The sequence below is a fragment of the Alligator sinensis genome, unplaced genomic scaffold (genome assembly GCF_000455745.1).
Source record: "Alligator sinensis unplaced genomic scaffold, ASM45574v1 scaffold971_1, whole genome shotgun sequence".
Lineage (NCBI taxonomy): Eukaryota > Metazoa > Chordata > Crocodylia > Alligatoridae > Alligator > Alligator sinensis.
The window spans coordinates 699,150-706,929 of NW_005842559.1; the positions used below are offsets into that span (position 1 = coordinate 699,150).

Here is a 7,780-nt window from a genome sequence, read left to right on the forward strand (position 1 = left end):
TCATTATGTGGAGGTATGTGAAAGTGAGGCTTTGAAATTAAAAGTGAACTCAGTTTGAACGTTTCCAAGTGGGATTCATGATGTCTGAACCTCTGGAATGGCTTTAGAACCACGTTTTTCACATAAGCAATAATCCCAAAGCAGTGAAATGCATTTTTCTCCAGAGTTTTAACCAACAACTGTGTAATTTGGGAAAAGTGCTTTTAAAAAAGAATATTAGATATGCAAATTAAAAGTGGGTAAGTGAAGGCTGTGTTACGTTGCTGAACAAGAAGCCTACACAAATAGCCTACATTTTTTTTGCAGAAAATTCTTCCCACATTCGTGAGTGCAAAGGAAACTGCTCCAATTCACTTAATGCCCTAAAATTTAACAGCATCGGTCTGTTGTTTCTTGTGAAACAATTCGCTATAATTCTTACTCTAGTTGCACACTGTCATCTATATAGAAATGCATTGAACGGTTTACAGTATTGAGCTCCAGGGAAGTAGGAGGGTCTTGTGTAGGAAAAAGGGACAGTGCATGATGTCATCTCCTTCTCCTTTTTAATATGAGATTCCAGCCTTGAGCAGCTGCGTCTTTCCGACGAGACCACAGTTATTTAGCGGAACGTGCTGCTGAGGGCTGATTTGACTTTCAGATTCTTTTCTCTGACACTGTTTTGTGGAACAATTGTTTTGCCTTCCCATTTCAGTCTGCACTGAAAGCAGGAGAGAGCAGAAAGTGGCAGAGAGAGTGGGACAAAATGCATGTTCATTTTACAGTTAACTGAGAGCTGCCTTCAATTGTAATGTGCAGATGTCGAAATCTGTACAAAGAGTTGAGGGACTCTAAAACAAGCCGGTTTGTGCTGTAGCCGAGTTGGTGCGTGTTCTGGAAACGAGATGTGTCATAGCAGCAGAGACGCAGCTCGGAACTGGCATTTGCAAGGAAGCTGAAAAGAAGAAATGCTTTATACTGAACTGCTGCTGGTGTTTTCTGATCTAGCTTTTTCATGCTAAAGGTTATCGGTATCTGCAAGTCCACGAGGAAAATATTAGCAGTTTCAGTAATGAGCCTGAAGGGAATTTTGCTGAATACTGAAGACTGTGGGAAATGAATGAGATGCAGAAGGTTTGGGGAACTGTAAGTATATGAATTTGTTAATGATTTGATTATCAGTCAGATGTTAATAGCACTCAAAGAGAACAGGAAGACAAATATAGCAGAAAAATATTTCAAGGAGCAAACTATTTAAAGTCTCATAGAAAGACTCAGTATTGCCAATCCCAAATGATCAGCAATAATGAATGAGGAGTAAAAATCATAATGACCTTAAAAATGATGATTTAAAGCAAAACATTGATTTATTTTTGCTTCTGTGGTCTTCAGGGTGTGTATATTCATACTGTTCTCCCAAACCATTCATGCTAGGAATTTCTTTTTTACATCAATGCATGAAAATATCACCTTATTTAATCAGGAGCTGGAACTTCAGGGAGAGCATCATATGCTTCCTCATACAATAGACTCCCGAGAGGTGGAAATGCTAACATTTTTATTTTTTTTTAGAGATCTGATAATGCTTGTGGAAAAAGGTTCTGTTAAGAAACTTTAGAGAGCTTTGACTATCACCCTTGTCATTATTGGTTATAATCCATAACTTCATGTAATATGAAGGTAAGTGACAGAGCACCTACTTTGCGGTGGAATTGTTTGGTGTTTTCCAGCAACCACCTAATTGCACATTTAAGTTTGATGTGGTCCAAGTACTGCTGTGTCCCTTTGAATAATTTGTCAGTTACTGCTAAGACAATTGCTAAAACATTTGGAGCCATCAAGAGATTAGCTGACCTGACTTTTAGAAAATATTTTCTAATCTTTTGTCATGTAAATTCTGTGTAGTAATTGTTCTAAAGAACTGTAACATTGGTTTTGTCAGTTGTAGTGTTGCCTGATTATTTGCATTATTAATTATCATGAGTTATTTGTGGACTGCATTACAGACTAAGTCAAGCTAAGTACTAAGTTCTATAGTTTGTCTCTGTTTCTAAATTGGATGCCTATGCAATGGTGTCTTTATATATAGACTTTTCACAAGTAAAGAGATTAATGCAAAGATGCTGATGATGGGGAAGTTAGAACAAATAAAAACCTATTCTGTGTGTTTTTATTCCTTTACATATCTTTATTGTATGAAAATACACGGTTTCTAGAAAGCAATCCTTATTTTTACCTACCTTTAAGTGCTTTTATAAAGTAATTAAATAATTATCCTTAGCTGTCTTGCATCAGCACATTTCACTTTTATAAACTAAATAATAATCTTTGGTCTCCAAAAAACTATAGCTTCCATTTTACTAATTCAGTACTTGATCTTGGACAACATTTAAAGAAGCAATGATGTTTACAGGCAAATAGTACAATACCATACTTCATCCACTCAATTTTCTACGCAGTTTGTCAATAGTCGGACTTATTTCATTTTACACTGGTTCTGTAGGGCTGAATTAGAAAGTAGGGATGGATTTATTGCCCTTACCTTTGTTCTCCAGAGTTGTTGAGCTCGGTAGAACAGAGGTACCGTCTCTAATCTCCCATGATTCTGAGCTCTAAAACAGAGATTACCTTTTGCTGTCTCCTGCACAATGCCTGCCATGCTCTTTCCCATCCTCAGGCCGAGGTCCTGTGATATTTGGAGGCACTGGTCTGCCCAAATACAATATTTACCTGGTAGCTGTTTTTTGTTTGTTTTTTTGTTTTTAAACAACTTTGTGAAGGCCCCAATTCAGCAAGGTATTTACTGATGCTCTTAAGGTTCAAAGCACTTTAACTTTAACCAATCCATTTTGATTAAATATGTGCTTATCTGAGCTAAAGAGATTAAGCAAAGGAATTGTCAAGGGTGGTTTTGAAAGTTTCTGGAACAAAGCAACGAAGAACATGCCCTTTGTGAGACCTTCTTCACTTGGAATATGATTGAGAAATGCACTATATTATGAGAAGGCAGGTGCTATGTTATTTATCAGTAGCAATTCAGTTAGTTAGAAATAAGGAAAATTAAGGTTCAGTTAAGTCAATACTTCATTGACTTTTATACATGATACAATGTCAGTATTACAAGTATAACATTATGGGCATTTTTACACGTGGTTTGGGGGGCGCTTAATTAGCGAGTACTTTTAAAAAATGCCTGACCGTCACATGCATCAGCGTCCTCTGCGCTGAAAAATGGGGGTGGGGCGCTTTGAGCTAAAACTCATTGAACGAGCTTTAGTTCAAAGCGCCCCACCCCCATTTTCGGCCTGGGGACACTGATGCACATGACGCTGGAGTCTCCTGGAGCGCGTTTATTTCCGTGCTGCGCCAGACTTGATTAATTGAGTCTGCTCCAATGCAGTGGATTTCCAGTGCATCAGAGCCAGCACCCTGCATGTGTATAGGAGCCCTAAACGTTTAAGGCTTTTTTCAAAATACTTAGGTAGTACATTGGGTTTTTTGTCTGTTGCCCACAATTCTAAACATAAAATGACCATTGAAATGCATTTCATAAGATATAATAGAGTGAGAGAACGCCTTCTAGATTACTATTTTTATATTTGAGTCAGAAATAGTTTTGAAGTGTGATTTATGGAAACCATTAGAAAGCAAATATTTTCTGGATATATTATAGCTTCTTTCACAAAGCCATCATTTTTTCTGAAATAGTGTGAAGTTTTAACAGCTTTATTTACTTCAACTGGAGATGAGAATAAGAGAAAAGAATATAGAGGTGTCTTCAACATGAAAATTATAAATATCAGTAGCTTCCACCATTATCTAAGTTGAAGTCATTAGCAGGAAGAATGGAGTCATTCACAGGACTCAGTTTGGTTAGCTATCATTATCTCATTTTTTAAAGCTTAATCAGAGGTCTCAATTGTTCACTTTTTATACAAGGACCCCCCTTTTTCCACTTCAGTTTGAATATTTATTTAAGTCTGGATTGGAGTGGGACACAAAGATAAATATCCATTACAATCATATTTAAAAAAAAAGGAAAAAAATGTTAAAAGAATATTCAGGTTTGTAAAGTCCAGTGCTTGATAAAGTTAGGGGGTGACCGTGCAAATTTACTTCAGCCCTCTGGGCACAGTTTATTTGAATACAGTCTTGAATGGCGTGATTGCATACTTTTTTGGCCACAGAAACTTTGCCAAATTTTGTGCCCAAGTTGGACAGTTGTCACTCAGCTGCTATTCAGTATTTCATTTTGCCTTGCTTGTTCAAACCCTGCACGGAATACAGATCCCCCCGATAGCATTTTCCTCTACCATTACCCTTGTAGTTTAGTTCTTCAAAAACAAACACATTCATTTTTAGAATGTCTTTGTGTGGTGATGATGTCCTCTGTTTTATGTAGGCGAACTCAAAAGTACAGAGACAAATACTAACTTGTCAGAAGTGTTGACTGCTTTGGGGTATCTAATTTGGGACACCATGGTGCCTGATTTTTCAGTATACTTACTGTTTTATGGTACTTGGAACAGAGTTCCCACTGACTTTGGTAGTGAATGCTAAGTGCTTCTGATCTGCTGATGTGTTTCCAATTTTGTACCCAGAAAGTGTGGCTCTCTTTTTCTTTTTTTTTTCTTTTTTTAAGCTGGTTTGTGATTGACAGTATCTCACAGGAGCTCTGATTCAGAAGCAGGGGTAAAATGGAACAAATTTAACATGGTATTCAACTGCCATTAACTGCAGCATTATGCTTTTTATCTTCTTGTAATTGCCTGCCTCAACCATCACACACTGGGTAATGGCCTAAACATCCGTCCTTTTTAATCACCTTGAAATCATGCCCATTCTTTCCCATATGGATGCATATTTCCAGTCAGTTATTAGGCTGTTGCTTTGCCATGTTTCCATTATGTGTTATCTCCAGGTTTAGAATCAAGTTCAGATATACCGTATGTCATGGAAGCTCACCATGTCAACTCAAAGCTGTGTTGGAAAGCAGTGTGGAGTAAGTTTTTAAATTGGAGCAAGTAAGTTTTGTTGGAGTAACAAGAAAGAGTAGAGAAATGCTGTGTAAATACATTTTTGTATTTTAAAGAGAAGTGTTCAAGTAATGTATATACTAGAACCAAATTCAGTCAGCAAACAAATATCACACTGAAAGTAGGAATGAACAGGTCCATTGAGTGGTCTGGTGACACTGCTTATGTCACTAACCATTTTATCACTTTTAAGGGTTGATATCACTCAAATTTCCTAGTGGAATTTCAGCTTTTGTATGTATTCTTGAATGTACACAATTCTCTAAGTTCTTAGTAAACCAAAATGACTAATAAGTTGTTCTTGCTGGTATAGTTTTAAATGTCACATATTTTGGCCATTTGTTCACTTCATAAATGGGACTATTGTATTCATATGGAACACTTTATCAAGAGACAATGCTGAAGTGTCTGAGAGGAATTAATGTGGCAAAAATGTATTTGCTGCATATTTTAGTAAGTATTGTGTTAGCTTTGGAAAATAGAAAGCATCATGTCATTGTGCTTACATGTACCCTCAATTGTTTTTCATTTTAAAAATGACTAGGCTAGGTTTTAAACTGGTACAGTACTTAGACAATGGGCCCTGCTACATGTTCAGATTAAAGCTGGGTAGAAACCAGCTATAGGGTTGTTAAACATTTTCAGGCACTACCTTTATAGATGGTTGGCACTCCTTATAGCTAGATAACATTTTTATCATGTGATAGTTACTTTGCATGTGAGCCCAGTCTAAATTTATTGTGCGATTAGCCAGTTAAGTGCCTAATGTGAAGTGTGTAGCAGGAGCCAATGTGTTGTACTTCAATTCTGTTGTAGATCATCTCTACTTTCTATAGGCAAGGAGTTATGTAGTGATCAGGCCTTTTCATTATCTTCCACCTTCCACAAAGATGCCTAGGTGTCTAGTGTCATAGTGCAGATATCATAAAACCAAGAAAAAGGCTATATTCTGCTACCTCAGCCTTTTTCCTAATCTAAATATGGTCACTATTGGGATTTATATGCGTGCTCCAGCAGTGGGGGGAGGGATTTAATTAAAGCGGCTCTGAGAGCTGCTTTAATTAAAGCACCTGGAGTGTCATATGTATCAGCATTCCTGTGCTGAAAAATGGTGGCAGGGGTACTTTAACTAAAGCTCATCAAACAAACTTTAGTTAAAGCGCCCCTGCCACCTTTTTCAGTGTGGGGATGCCAATACTTGTGACACTAGTCTGCTGGAGCACAGTAATTACCATGCTCCAGCAGACTTGATTAATTGAGTCTGTAAGTATAGCACATCAGAGCAGCATCACTGCATGTGTATAGGCACCTTGTGTGAGGCCAGGAAGGAATTTTCCCCTTAAGTTTGCTACTAGCATCTTGGGGGGGGGGGGTGTTGTCTTCTTCAGAAATGTTGGGTGTTGTCCACTGCCAGTATGGGTATGGTAATGCTCCTGCTAGCTTCCTGGCTAGAGGGTCCTCAGGGTCAGACCACCAAATTTGGAACCAGGAAGGAATTTCATATGGTCATACTGGCAGGGACTGTGGGGAGTTTTGCCTTTTTCCTGTCCTTAGATGGCAGGATATTGACAGTACCCTCATCCCCCTGCTTTGCCTGTGGCAAGTTAAAGGACATTTTTGATGTTTCAGGTATGCCTGGTAGTTGTATATGAGGGTTGCTCCTGAAGTTTCTAACAACAGGTGAGGCACAAAGTTGTCTAGGATAATTTAGACAGGGGTGATCCTGCTTTTGCAGGCTGTAAAACTAGATGACTTCTGGAGGTTCCTTCCAGCTATACTCTTCTATGACCTTAAAGGTGTGGCTAGAAAAGTCTGCTTCTATTTATCTGCTAATTACTTCATGCACATCAGGGGATCTGGCTCTCTGGACACAGCACTTAGGTAGCTGTTATCCGAGAAAGGCAGCTCATCTCCCAAATCTCACTTCTCCTTCTGTCAACCCAGTGTTTACTTGGAGTATTACTTCCTGGTTCCAGATTGATAGACTCTTCAAAGAAAGATGAATCTTGGTCTAAAACCCAGTAAACTGTCAGACTTAGGAAAGATCCTCTGGGAATATTAAGAGGAAAAGCTGGGTTGAAATCCTAAATCAATTATAAGGCAGACGCTGGTGCCATAATATAATGAAGAGTACTGTTGGGAAGTCTGCTTCAATCTCTGAAAGGCAACTTACAAGGTAAAACCAAAATCTCCTTTGAAGGTATAGGTTAAAAAGCATATATTGGCAAATCCATAATAAAGAAAATGGAGTAATTGTCCTAGTGCGACATACATTTCCATAGTACACTTAAAAAAAAAATTGGCTGAATCCCCATATTTTACACAGGTTAGGGGACTGAAAAATAACTGAGACTACCTGTGGTAGAAGAAACAGTTTTTATCTGGCATGCTCAACCCCCAGGCCTGCTGAGCCATGCCATCTGGCCCACAGAGGTCCTAGCAGTCTAAAAACTTGCAGTTGCTGCTCCCTGGCAGCCACTGATATTCCCATTGTTGTGTTTTACTTGTTGTCACTTTGAAAACAACAACTCTCTGTATTATTATTAGGGCTGTGCAAAGCTTTGGTCACCAGTTGAATTTGGAGGAGATTCAGCCTGATTCGGCGGCCAAATCTCTGAATCCAAATCAAATTGGGAGACCCTTTATGAGGTCCAAATCGAACCTGAAGCTTCTAAATTGATTCGGAAAAGATTTGGATCAGCTGGGGAGAGGCAGGCACAGCCGGGCAGCTACAGGTTCTCCCACAGCTTGTCCAGCTATGCCTG

General features: G+C 38.6%; 1 protein-coding gene across 6 annotated transcripts in view; it reads left to right on the forward strand.

Annotated features, from left to right (window-relative positions):
• Nucleotides 1-842: 842 nt before the first annotated feature.
• MYO9A (myosin IXA) overlaps nucleotides 843-7,780 on the forward strand; it is a 320,527-nt gene continuing 313,589 nt past the window's right edge. For 5 of the 6 annotated variants that reach the window (XM_014524020.2, XM_014524018.2, XM_025214006.1 and 2 more), the window contains exon 1: nucleotides 843-1,125. The gene's annotated coding sequence lies outside the window, so the exon portion shown is untranslated. Of the gene's footprint in view, nucleotides 1,126-1,551; nucleotides 1,660-7,780 lie in introns of all 6 variants that reach the window. The other variant, XM_025214001.1, reaches the window with a different exon arrangement.